This window comes from Pleurodeles waltl, chromosome 7, assembly GCF_031143425.1.
Source record: "Pleurodeles waltl isolate 20211129_DDA chromosome 7, aPleWal1.hap1.20221129, whole genome shotgun sequence".
Taxonomy (NCBI): domain Eukaryota; kingdom Metazoa; phylum Chordata; class Amphibia; order Caudata; family Salamandridae; genus Pleurodeles; species Pleurodeles waltl.
The window spans coordinates 759,465,791-759,480,167 of NC_090446.1; positions in this window are offsets into that span (position 1 = coordinate 759,465,791).

Here is a 14,377-nt window from a genome sequence, read left to right on the forward strand (position 1 = left end):
TGTAGAGGAATTATACAATGTTAATATAATTTGTTCAGAATGGAAAGCTACACACAAAGAACATATATGTATATATGTTTATATATTTATATTTCACAAGTTGATGTGCTACCAAACCCTCAGCCCAAGAAAGTTATTGCTTCTTTTGGCGGAACTGCCAATACACATGGGTGGTCATTCTGACCTCGGCGGTAAAAGGCGCCTACCGCCGGTCAGAAATCCTCCATAATTCCGCCGCGGTCGCGGTAACCCGCCACGGTCATTCTGACCCGCAGCAGCCAAACCTTTGAAAATCCGACAGCCACAACAGACCGCCAGACCAGCGGTCGGCGGAAAAGTGGAGGTGACAAAACCTCCACCGTCACGCCAACAGAAATACGCCCATGCCATTACGACCCACGAATCCACGCGGCGGTCTTTCAAACGCGGTTTTCCATTGGCGGTACACACCGCCGCAGTCAGAATACACACAAACGAACAAAACTCAGCCACATTGGCCGATTTGAATTCCACACACCTGATACACATACACACACCACTCCCACACACACAATACAATATAAAACACACACCCACATCACCCACAAACCCCTTCGACCAAAATCCAAAAAGAAGCACTGAGAGACACAGCAGCGATCACAGAACACCATCACACAGAGGCACACTACACCATCACCCACACAATATCCACACACAAAACAACACACACCACCACACTCAACACACTTAACTACACATACTCCACCCCACACATCATACACACCACTCCATGGCACCCCAAAGACACCCCCGCTTCTCAGACGAAGAACTCAGGGTCATGGTGGAGGAAATCGTTCGGGTAGAGCCCCAGCTCTTCGGCACACAGATCCAATACACCAGCATTGCCCAGAGGACAGAGCTATGGCAGAGGATTGTCGACAGGGTCAACGCTGTGGGACAGCACCCCAGAAATCGGGAAGACATCAGGAAGCGATGGAACGACCTACGGGGGAAGGTGCGTTCCATGGTATCCAGGCACAACATCGCCGTGCAGAAGACTGGCGGAGGACCCCCACCTCAACCCCCACAATTTACAACATGGGAGGAGGAAGTCTTGAACATCCTGCATCCTGACGGCCTCGCAGGAGTCGGCGGAGGAATGGATTCTGGTAAGTTGAAGCTTCACTACTGCTTCCCCCCCACCTGCATGCCAAATCATACCCCAACCCTCACCCCCATCCTCGAACCCCACCCTCACCCCCATCCTCACCCACACCCTCACCCCCACCACCATCCTCACCCCCACCACCATCCTCACCCCCACCCCCAGCACACCTATTCCCTGCCAATGTCTCACCATCACAACCCACACATCCCAAAACCTAGGCCTGCATGCGTCCACTAAGCATGAACACCCATCACCAAAGCATGCCCAATGCATATACACATCCCCCCCACAAGCCACCCTCACGAAAGCCCCCACACATGAATGCCAGCACTTGGGGACACGGGAACCCACAGATACACCCATATGGCACACATTGAAACTATAACCATACCTCTATACCCCTGCAGGACCCGACCGCCAACACACCGCCACAGAGGGCCCAGAATTCTCCACACCCCCCACCCAAGAGGCCGTCAGCGATGACAGCAGCTCTGTCGACCTGGACACTGATGACCAGCCCAGACCATCGGGGACCTCTGGACAGTCGGTTCCCCTCACACAGGCACAGGCCACTACAGACCCAAACCCCTCTGGGAACACCAGCACAGCTCCCACCCAGCGGGCCCATGCCTCTGTCTCCAGGGCGCGTCAATCTGCGGTGTGTCTACCACTACAGGGCACCCAGGATAACCCACCACCCCAACAACAACAGGGACCTGGGGGCAGTGGTAGTGGGCACACCGGCCAGGGGGCAGAGGCCCAGGGAAACAGGGCAACTCGGAGGGCAGCTGTGCGACAGGGGGGGGACGGGCCCAGGGAACCCACTCTCCACGAGGCCCTCACCACCATCATGGGAGCATACAACCGCTCCCAGGAGACGATGGCGACGGTACTGGCCCGGTTCCAGAAGATCCAGGTACTGCAGGAGGAACACTATCGGGGGTACAGGGAGGACATCAGAGCCCTCACCTCCACCCTGGTTACCATGGTAGGGCTGCTGCAGGAACTCATCAACACCAGGACGGACACTCAACAACAACAAAGGGCCCCTGCCACTAGCCTGGACCAAGAACAGCCAACCACCTCCGCCGGCGCTAGTGGACAGGAGGCCCCCGCACAACAGCAGCCCACCAGACCCCCACCTCCTGCAGGAGAAGAACCACCCCGCAAGAGGGCCCTGAGATCTCGCAAGAAGACAGAGTAGGATGTCAAGACCCCCGCAGCAAAGGATACCACCTGATGTCATCCCACTGTCCCACATTGTCACCCTGTCCATCCTTGAACTGCCCATGCTCCATCTCTCCACAGGCCTATGGACAATGCACCTGTGTGACTGTTACTCTGGACTCTGCCATGGACATTCCTTCACCATAGCCCCCACCCACTTGAAACCACCCATCCCATTTTGAGCACTGAAATAAACACCTATTTTGCACAAAACTATCTGGAGTCTGGCTGTGAATTCAAAATATTGTAATTGACATGACAGTGCAAATATGTCCTTGTACATAGTGAAGTCAACAAACAGCTGCCACAAAGCTGTAGTCCATGGGGAAACGAAGCACAGGACTCGTAGTGGGGACCCCAGATCTGAAATAGGGAGGGAAAAGCCACAACTCAGTCATCATACACTGGGGCAAATAGACAGGCAGCAGAGATGCAGGAGAGTAGTTTACATTAACAAAATTATGTTTGAATTGTTACCTGTGTCTTATTGGAAGTACTGTGCAATGATTCTGTCCCTGTTGTCTGTTTCATCCCCGTCGTCTTCCTCCTCTTCACTCTCCACAGGTTCCACAGCTGCCACAACACCACCATCTGGACCATCCTCCTGCAGGAAAGGCACCTGGCGGCGCAAAGCCAGGTTGTGAAGCATGCAGCAGGCCACGATGATGTGACACACCTTCTTAGGTGAGTACATTAGGGATCCACCTGTCATATGCAGGCACCGAAACCTGGCCTTTAGGAGGCCGAAGGTGCGTTCGATCTCCCTCCTAGTACGCCCATGGGCCTCATTGTACCGTTCCTCTGCCCTGGTCCGGGGATTCCTTACTGGGGTCAGTAGCCACGACAGGTTGGGGTACCCAGAGTCCCCCAATAGCCATACACGGTGTCTCTCTAGCTGTTCCATCACATAAGGGATGCTGCTATTCCTTAGGATGTAGGCGTCATGCACTGACCCAGGGAATTTGGCATTTACATGCGAGATGTACTGGTCAGCCAAACACACCACCTGGATGTTCATGGAATGGTAACTTTTTCTGTTCCTGTACACCTGCTCCCTGTCTCTTGGGGGAACCAAAGCCACATGGGTCCCATCAATGGCACCAATGACGTTGGGAATATGTCCAAGGGCATAGAAATCACCCTTCACTGCAGCCAATTCGCCCACCTCAGGGAAAAGGATGTAGCTCCTCATGTATTTCATCAGGGCCGACAACACTCTGGATAACACCTTCGAAAACATGGGCTGAGACATCCCAGAAGCAATTCCCACTGTTGTCTGAAATGACCCACTTGCCAAGAAGTGGAGTACTGACAGGACCTGCACCAGAGGGGGAATCCCTGTGGGTTGGCGGATGGGGGACATCAGGTCGGGCTCCAGCTGGGCACACAGTTCATGTATAGTGGCACGGTCAAGCCGGTAGGTCAGGATAATGTGGCGTGCTTCCATTGTCGACAGGTCCACCAGCGGCCTGTACACGGGAGGATTCATCCGTCTCCTCGCCAAACCCAGCGGACGGTGCCTAGGAAGGACAACATGGAGCACACAGTCAAGCAACCCACAGGTACGTACTCACAGCTTGCACAGTAAACGATTCTCTATGCAGTGAATGGCGTGTCTGAGTGGCTATGCAAGGCCTAGGCCTGTGTGACGCTGTTGAAATTGAGCCATGTGGACCCTCGAAATGGCGGCTGCCTGACCTGTGAAGTGTGACAATGGGATGTGAGGTCAATGCGCTGGCGGGGCACACCGTGGCGGTAGGCGGTCGAAGACCGCGGCGCAAAGCCGCATTGGTTAACATTGAAGCCTATGGGTTTCAGGAGCCAATGGCGAAGTGCGCCGTCGGTGGCGGTACGCACCGCCGCGGTACGCACCGCCGCGGACGTGACCGCCATTTTCTATCTACTTATTCACTTGCGACTTGAACTTTCACAGGAGAGGACCTATACTGCAAGTGTTGCTGTGACCTCGGTCTGGAAGGGACAATGGCTGCTGCGCCTGGGGAAAGGGCCCCTGCCTTCACTGGAGAAGAGTTGGAGAAACTTGTGGATGGGGTCCTCCCCCAGTATGCGCTACTCTACGGTCCTCCAGACCAACAAGTGAGTTTAATTCAATATGGATTTGGGGCCGCTGGCTGGCTTGGGGGCCTGGCGGGGATGGGGGGCATGTTGGGCCTGGCGGGGGGCCTGGCGGGGGGCCTGGCGGGGATGGGGGGCATGTTGGGCCTGGGGGGGGGCATGGTGGGGGGCCTGGCGGGGATGGGGGGCATGTTGGGCCTGGCGGGGGGCCTGGCGGGGATGGGGGGCATGTTGGGCCTGGCGGGGGGCATGGCGGGGGGCCTGGCGGGGATGGGGGGCATGTTGGGCCTGGCGGGGGGCCTGGCGGGGATGGGGGGCATGTTGGGCCTGGCGGGGGGCCTGGCGGGGGGCCTGGCGGGGATGGGGGGCGTTGGGCCACTGGCAACGATAATGCAGACAAACTTGAACGTGGTATTTCTCCCTCCCTGTACGTGTCACATAGGTCCGCGCCCATGAGAAGATCGGGATTTGGCGTGCCATCGCCAAGGAAGTCCGGACCCTGGGAGTCCACTATCGACGGGGCACCCACTGCCGCAAGAGGTGGGAGGACATCCGCCGCGGGACCAAGAAGACTGCCGAGTCTCTGCTGGGGATGGCCTCCCAACGTAGGCGGGGTGCCTGCCGTCAACTGACCCCCCTGATGTTCCGGATCCTGGCGGTGGCCTACCCTGATTTGGATGGGCGCGTGAGGGCAGCACAGCAGACACAAGGGGGTGAGTACAAGCATAATCTACTCTGTTGTCGCGCAGTGGAGGTGTCTGGGTGGGGGAGGAGGGCTGTGGGTCCCCCTAGGCCAGGGCGATATCTGTAGGCTGGGCACCCCCGTAAGCCCCTGTGTCCCCAGCCACCACCCTCAGTAGTGTGCCAGTACAGCCATCCCTGGGCCGTGTCATCCATGGGTGCAGTTGTCAACTCTAGGCGTGTAGGGCATGTTCCACGGAATGCGTAGGGGACCCCAAGTGCGCAACTTAGTGCAGGGGGCATCTGTGTCTGTCATGTCCGCTAACTGTACCGGTGATCCATGTACTCAAAATCTCTTTATTTCTCTCTCCCCCCCCCTTTTTGTTTGTCTTTCTGTGCTTGTGTGCATCAGCATCATCAGGCGGAGGAGAAGTGGCATCGGGGCAGGAGAGAGCTGCATCTCACATGGCCCAGGAGGGCCATGCCACAGAGTCTGACTGGACCACTGAGACGGAGGGCGAGGGGAGCTCCACGACGGGGACGACTGGACCCTGCAGCGACACGGACACGTCCTCGGAAGGGAGCTCCCTTGCGGGGGTGGCACCATCCGTGCCCCCCGCCATTACAGGTACAGCCGCCACCCAGCGCACCATCTCCACCCTCCCAGCAGCCCCTCAGCGTTCGCCCCGTGCCCGCTCTGCCAGGAAGCCGGGCATCTCCTTCGCCCCAGGCACCTCAGGCCCTGCCCCTGTTACCCCCGCTGCCCTCAGTGAGGAGGTCATTGACCTCCTCCGAACGCTCATTGTTGGGCAGACTACCCTTTTGAATGCCATCCAGGGGGTGGAGAGGGAGGTTCATCGCAGCAATGCGTACCTGGAGGGCATTCATTCGGGTCAGGCTGCCCATCAGCGATCGTTCCAGGCTCTGGCCTCAGCACTGACGGCAGCCATTGTCCCTGTCTCCTGCCTCCCTCTACTAACTCCCTCCTCCCAGTCTCCTGTTCCTCTGCCTGTCCCACCCACACCATCAGACCAGCCTGCACACACCTCAACACCCAAGAGCAGCTCATCCAAACATAAGCACCACAGATCACGCAGACATTCACACAAGCAACATTCCGATGCAGACATGCCAACAGTCACTACCACCTCTGTGACCCCCACCTCCTCGTCTCCCTCCTCCCTCCCTGTGACGTCTACACTCACACCTTCATTCACCTCACCATCAGCCAGTGTTACCATCACCAGCACACCCTCCAGTACAGTCCGCACACGTGCAGTCACCACCCCCACTGCCATTTACACGTCCCCTGTGTCCTCTCCCACTGTGTCTGTCACCCCCTCTTCCACACCACACAAACGCAGACACCCACCCACCCAACAGCCATCCACCTCACGACAGCCTCCCGCTCCTGCACCTGCACCCAAAGACAGCAAACTTGTCTCGCCTACAACCACATCCTCTCCCTCCACTCCCATACCCACTGTACCTACCACTATCCATTGTCCCAGGAAAATCTATCTCTCTACTGCTACCTTCTTTCCTGACCCTGAGCCCCCCCCCTCCTTCTCGTCGGGGTAAGAAGAGCACCTCAGCCACCACCAGCCCTGCAGCCCCCTTGACAAGGGTGCAGGGGTATTGGAGCCCACCAGCCCGCAGGTCTGGATCTTCGCCCAGCAGCAAGGGGACAGCCAGCCCACCCCCTGGGAAGAGGAGCAGAAGGCGGAAGGGGCGCCACAGGAGCCCGGGTTCTATATCCCCCCAGGACACTAGCCAGCCACCGTCAACAGCCACAGCTCCAAAGGGAGGAAAGGGCCACAGACTCCCGACTAAGGAGGGCAAGGGCAGCAAGGCGGAGAAGTCAGGCAGCAGGCCTGCTGCCCATGGAGGACCCGTCACAGCTGCCCAGGAGGAGCCCGCAACCCCCATAGCCGCTGCCCAGGGAGGAACCGGCACAGCTGCCCCGGGAGAGCCCACCACCCCATAGCCGCTGCCCAGGGAGGACCCAGCCCAGCTGGCCAGGAGGGCCCCACCACCCACAGCCCAGGTGGGCATTGAAGGAGCACCATCCCCGCTGCCCAGGAGGGCACCACCAGGCAATGAGCAGTTGGCCATAGAATGGCCGCCGTCTCCAGCACCGCTCCGCTGGGGCCCGCCGTCTCAAGAACCGCTGAACTGGGCCCTGCCGTCTCCAGCACCGCTCCGCTGGGGACCGCCGTCTCAGGAACCGCTGAACTGGGCCCCGCCGTCTCCAGCACCGCTCCGCTGGGGACCGCCGTCTCGAGAACCGCTGAACTGGGCCCTTCCAGGCAAGAACCGCTGAACTGGGCCCCGCCGTCTCCAGCACCGCTCCGCTGGGGACCGCCGTCTCAAGAACCGCTGAACTGGGCCCTTCAAGGCAAGAACCGCTGAACTGGGCCCTTCAAGGCAGGAACCGCTGAACTGGGCCCTTCCAGGCAAGAACCGCTGAACTGGGCCCCGCCGTCTCCAGCACCGCTCCGCTGGGGACCGCCGTCTCAAGAACCGCTGAACTGGGCCCTTCAAGGCAAGAACCGCTGAACTGGGCCCTTCCAGGCAAGAACCGCTGAACTGGGCCCCGCCGTCTCCAGCACCGCTCCGCTGGGGACCGCCGTCTCAAGAACCGCTCAACTGGGCCCTTCAAGGCAAGAACCGCTGAACTGGGCCCTTCAAGGCAGGAACCGCTGAACTGGGCCCTTCCAGGCAAGATCCGCTGAACTGGGCCCCGCCGTCTCCAGCACCGCTCCGCTGGGGACCGCCGTCTCAAGAACCGCTGAACTGGGCCCTTCAAGGCAAGAACCGCTGAACTGGGCCCTTCCAGGCAAGAACCGCTGAACTGGGCCCCGCCGTCTCCAGCACCGCTCCGCTGGGGACCGCCGTCTCAAGAACCGCTGAACTGGGCCCTTCAAGGCAAGAACCGCTGAACTGGGCCCTTCAAGGCAGGAACCGCTGAACTGGGCCCTTCCAGGCAAGAACCGCTGAACTGGGCCCCGCCGTCTCCAGCACCGCTCCGCTGGGGACCGCCGTCTCAAGAACCGCTGAACTGGGCCCTTCCAGGCAAGAACCGATGGCCCTTTGGCAGACGTGGCAGGGCAGGATCTGTCTCGGGCAGGGCTGCAGGATGTCCTCTGGCCAACATGCCTCCTCCAGTGGCAGTGGAGTCTGTTATGGACTGTTTGGACTGTGGCTTTGCACTCCCCAGGATGGCCCAGTGGGCAGGCCAACCACTGTATGGACTGTATGGACTGTGGCTTTGCACTCCCCAGGATGGCCCAGTGGGCAGGCCACCCACTGTATGGACTGTAAGGACTGTGGCTTTGCTCTCCCCAGGATGGCCCAGTGGGCAGGCCACCCACTGTATGGACTGTATGGACTGTGGCTTTGCACTCCCCAGGATGGCCCAGTGGGCAGGCCACCCACTGTATGGACTGTATGGACTGTGGCTTTGCTCTCCCCAGGATGGCCCAGTGGGCAGGCCACCCACTGTATGGACTGTATGGACTGTGGCTTTGCACTCCCCAGGATGGCCCAGTGGGTAGGCCACCCACTGTATGGACTGTATGGACTGTGGCTTTGCTCTCCCCAGGATGGCCCAGTGGGCAGGCCAACCACTGTATGGACTGTATGGACTGTGGCTTTGCACTCCCCAGGATGGCCCAGTGGGCAGGCCAACCACTGTATGGACTGTATGGACTGTGGCTTTGCACTCCCCAGGATGGCCCAGTGGGCAGGCCACCCACTGTATGGACTGTATGGACTGTGGCTTTGCTCTCCCCAGGATGGCCCAGTGGGCAGGCCACCCACTGTATGGACTGTATGGGCTGTGGCTTTGCTCTCCCCAGGATGGCCCAGTGGGCAGGCCACCCACTGTATGGACTGTATGGGCTGTGGCTTTGCTCTCCCCAGGATGGGCCAGTGGTCATGGAGTCCCCTCGTGGATCTGGCGTCGTGTACTCAAGTGGCTGAGGTGCCCCCCCTTCCGTTCCCCCTGAGGTGCCCGTCCTTTTTTCTTTCTGATGCCCCTGCAGTGTTCTCTCCGTGGAGTTCTTGTCGTGGGACTGGGCCTTGCCCCTTTGCTCAGGACCCCTGTGGTCCACGGACAGTGGTTGGACTACATATAGTAGATGTATATATTTTGTACATAGTTTATTTATTTATTTGGATTACTGCTGTCCATTTTTCAATATATCTGCCCGTTTAAGATCTCTTCTTTTGGTCTTTGCATTATTTCGGAGGGGGGGTTTGTGGGTTGTGACAGTGATCTGTGGGAATGCATTGATGTGTGTGTTGTAGTGGGTGTGGGTGGGTGGGTGTGTGCCGGTAATCTTTTCCCTCCCCTGTGTCGTAGGTGCAGTACTCACCGATGTCTTCCGCGCCGCCGGGCGTGCTCCTGGTACAGGAGCAGGTATAGGAGTGCGGGGATGACCTGTAACTCGGGTTCCATACTGCCGGAATCTCGCGTGGAGTATGTGGAGGTGAGCGTTTTCCCGTTCGTAGTCTGTTTCCGCCGTGTTTTTATCGGCGGTGCTCCCGCCCCGGAAAAGGTGGCGGATTGGTGGGTCGTGATAGGGTGGGCGGTACATTGTCTGCCGCCTGGCTGTTGGCGGGGACCGCCGCGCTGTTTGTTTGTTCCGCCGTGGCGGGCGGAGTGTTAATGCGGCGGGCTGTGTTGGCGGTTCCCGCCAGGGTCAGAATTGCATATTTTGGACCGCCGGCCTGTTGGCGGGTTGGCCGCCGCTTTATCACCGACCGCCAGGGTCAGAATGAGGGCCATGATCTTTGCAAAGAGAAATTGGGTTGTTGGTTGAAGGGGGTGTGAGTTAGTCTCTAGAAACAACCAAAATCCTTGATGGATTGGCCTGTGCCTAAACACGTGATAGCTTGGCACAAAATCAGTCAGGATAATATGTAGACAACGTGTGAAGTATTTATGCAGCACCCAAACAGCAATAACATGTAAACAGCCATCACTGGCGGTGGCTGTAGGGTGAACAGTCAAGCCCACCTGAGGTTTGTTTTGGCTGTTATCACAGGCAGCGAGATCTCAGCACAAACAGGGCTGTTTGTAGTTACAAAGAGTACACATCTTTGAAATTTCTCTAATTCTTCCAGGGTGAGCTCAACTGATGCCTCATCAAGGGTCCAGGGCCTGGGAGGCACCTCTTAGGGATGAGCAACTCACTCCAGCAGATGCCACCAGACCTCAGGAAGATCCAGTCTGATCCAGGGTAGCAGGAATGATGGGCAGTTCCACGGTGCACTCTAGAGCTTCTTATGTCACTGCAGCTCAGAACAAAAAGTCACTCAGCTGACCATGGCAGTCACTTCAGGTAGCCTGGGATGAAGGGAGCAGGTCCTCTCTTCCTTCTGAAACAACAGGGCAGGTCTCTGGAGGCAGGCCAGTACTTTGTCTGAAGAATCCACAGGTCCAGGAGTGTACTGAAGAGTGAGTCTGAGCGTCTTAATCAGAAACATCTCATGTTTTCCCCTCACAGAAGTGTCTGGAATTTTCGGCTTACTTGTTCTGGTCCCAGAATGTCTTGGGCGTACTATAGGCTTTGTGGGTTAGCTGAGGCTGTGTCTTTGATGCACAAATGTGACAGGTGACAACTCCACCCCTCTCAACAGGTCAGGATGGACCATCCTCCCAACATCCAGTCCCTCTATCTCAGGGGCCTTCATACTGGGGGTGAGCCCCCCCCGGGGGGGGGCCTCAAGTGATCCGGGAGGAGGGTGCAAGGCTCTTGCTAAAAGTTGGATTATGCACATAATAGTGCTTTATTTTAAGCTGATAAAATGTTTATTGCATTTTTAAAAAGGAAACAGAACTTTACTTTAATGTTTAAATAAGTATAAACATGGTTAAACATTGCCAACTTAAAAGAATAGTTACGAAAAATTCTGAGGGGGGTCCCAATGATTTATTTTTTCCCATGGGGGGGCACAGCATTAGCAAGTTTGAAAATCAATGCTCTATGGAGTAGTTGTCTGGGATAAATGAACAATGGCCAGCTGCCAACTACACCTAGTCATGGGACTCATGAAACAGGCGGCAAGGGATAAGAAAATGGCAACTTTCTGAAAGTGGCTTTTTCCAGAATTGTGGCCTATAATCTGACTTTACAGTTAAAGAGGATTTTAAATTAAAATTCCTTAGACACCAAACTTGATATTTCTACTTGCTCCCAAACCAAACTTATTGCTTACTAAATGTAATAAGGTAACCCAATGCCACCGTATGGAAGAGCTAGGCCTTACAATAGTAAAAACACAAATGTGAGTTTTCCACAACCAGGACATGTAAAACTTAAAAGTGTATGTCAATGTATTAAATACACTCCCCCCCCCCGGTCCTATGGGCTGTTTAGCACCTACCTAGTGGTGACATATGTATTGACAGTGGTGTTTTAGGTCTGCCAAATGGTTTATTTTATGCAGATTAGGTGTAAGTCAATTTTACCTTGGTTAAAGGTGAAAGAACAAGCACTTTAGCTCTGGTTAGCAGTGATAAAGTGTGCAGAGTCCTAAAAGCTAACAATAGCTTTTGCAGAAAATTGGAAGGATGAAGGCAAAACGTTTAGGTGTGACCTGGCTAAGAGGGCCAAGTCCAAATGGTTAACACTGCATAGTTATAGTTAGGTTATCTTTTCCATAGACAAGGCATTTTTTGCTTTGCTAAAATGTTTGCACTGTTTGAGGAATCATGATATGACATTGCTTATGACATCACTGATGACATCTCAAATTACATAATTGACGGCATCACTGATGACATCACTGATGACGTCATCCAATCTTCTTTTCTACATATTACTCTAAAATGAGTATTACATTAAAGGTGTGCAATAACACACAAAATAACTCAGCGTAATAATAATCATAATTAATGTTATCCACTTCCTGTGGAACAGAGCTGATGTTGACAATCAACTACACATAGCAGGGTAAACTCTACTGCATATGGTGTTCAATCTATACACTACTTTTTAGAGAAACCAACTTCCTTCAAACACATAAGGCCTGTCATATAACTAATGCCCTACTAAGGGCTGCCGTTAGCCTGTTTCAAATCCCTCACAGTTACCGAATCTCTCATGAGATATGAAGCTGACATGAGTAGAAAGTTGGATAGTAAAAACAGGGTTTACACTATTGTGAGAGTTCACTCTGTACCACACTGCTTGTAGACGGTGAAACTCTCTGTAAGGAAATGCCTCCTTGGCATGGTTGCCCCCTGACTTTTTGCCTTTGCTGATGCTATGTTTACAATTGAAAGTGTGCTGAGGCCTGCTAACCAGGCCCCAGCACCAGTGTTCTTTCCCTAACCTGTACTTTTGTATCCACAATTGGCAGACCCTGGCATCCAGATAAGTCCCTTGTAACTGGTACTTCTAGTACCAAGGGCCCTGATGCCAAGGAAGGTCTCTAAGGGCTGCAGCATGTCTTATGCCACCCTGGAGACCTCTCACTCAGCACAGACACACTGCTTACCAGCTTGTGTGTGCTAGTGAGGACAAAACGAGTAAGTCGACATGGCACTCCCCTCAGGGTGCCATGCCAGCCTCTCACTGCCTATGCAGTATAGGTAAGACACCCCTCTAGCAGGCCTTACAGCCCTAAGGCAGGGTGCACTATACCATAGGTGAGGGTACCAGTGCATGAGCATGGTACCCCTACAGTGTCTAAACAAAACCTTAGACATTGTAAGTGCAGGGTAGCCATAAGAGTATATGGTCTGGGAGTCTGTCAAACACGAACTCCACAGCACCATAATGGCTACACTGAAAACTGGGAAGTTTGGTATCAAACTTCTCAGCACAATAAATGCACACTGATGCCAGTGTACATTTTATTGTAAAATACACCACAGAGGGCACCTTAGAGGTGCCCCCTGAAACTTAACCGACTGTCTGTGTAGGCTGACTAGTTCCAGCAGCCTGCCACACCAGAGACATGTTGCTGGCCCCATGGGGAGAGTGCCTTTGTCACTCTGAGGCCAGTAACAAAGCCTGCACTGGGTGGAGATGCTAACACCTCCCCCAGGCAGGAGCTGTAACACCTGGCGGTGAGCCTCAAAGGCTCACCCCTTTGTCACAGCCCAGCAGGGCACTCCAGCTTAGTGGAGTTGCCCGCCCCCTCCGGCCACGGCCCCCACTTTTGGCGGCAAGGCTGGAGGGAACAAAGAAAGCAACAAGGAGGAGTCACTGGCCAGTCAGGACAGCCCCTAAGGTGTCCTGAGCTGAGGTGACTCTAACTTTTAGAAATCCTCCATCTTGCAGATGGAGGATTCCCCCAATAGGGTTAGGATTGTGACCCCCTCCCCTTGGGAGGAGGCACAAAGAGGGTGTACCCACCCTCAGGGCTAGTAGCCATTGGCTACTAACCCCCCAGACCTAAACACGCCCTTAAATTTAGTATTTAAGGGCTACCCTGAACCCTAGAAAATTAGATTCCTGCAACTACAAGAAGAAGGACTGCCTAGCTGAAAACCCCTGCAGAGGAAGACCAGAAGACGACAACTGCCTTGGCTCCAGAAACTCACCGGCCTGTCTCCTGCCTTCCAAAGATCCTGCTCCAGCGACGCCTTCCAAAGGGACCAGCGACCTCGACATCCTCTGAGGACTGCCCCTGCTTCGAAAAGACAAGAAGCTCCCGAGGACAGCGGACCTGCTCCAAGAAAAGCTGCAACTTTGTTTCCAGCAGCTTTAAAGAACCCTGCAAGCTCCCCGCAAGAAGCGTGAGACTTGCAACACTGCACCCGGCGACCCCGACTCGGCTGGTGGCGATCCAACACCTCAGGAGGGACCCCAGGACTACTCTGATACTGTGAGTACCAAAACCTGTCCCCCCTGAGCCCCCACAGCGCCGCCTGCAGAGGGAATCCCGAGGCTTCCCCTGACCGCGACTCTTTGAACCTAAAGTCCCGACGCCTGGGAGAGACCCTGCACCCGCAGCCCCCAGGACCTGAAGGACCGGACTTTCACTGGAGAAGTGACCCCCAGGAGTCCCTCTCCCTTGCCCAAGTGGAGGTTTCCCCGAGGAATCCCCCCCTTGCCTGCCTGCAGCGCTGAAGAGATCCCGAGATCTCTCATAGACTAACATTGCAAACCCGACGCTTGTTTCTACACTGCACCCGGCCGCCCCCGCGCCGCTGAGGGTGAAATTTCTGTGTGGACCTGTGTCCCCCCCGGTGCCCTACAAAACCCCCCTGGTCTGCCCTCCGAAGAC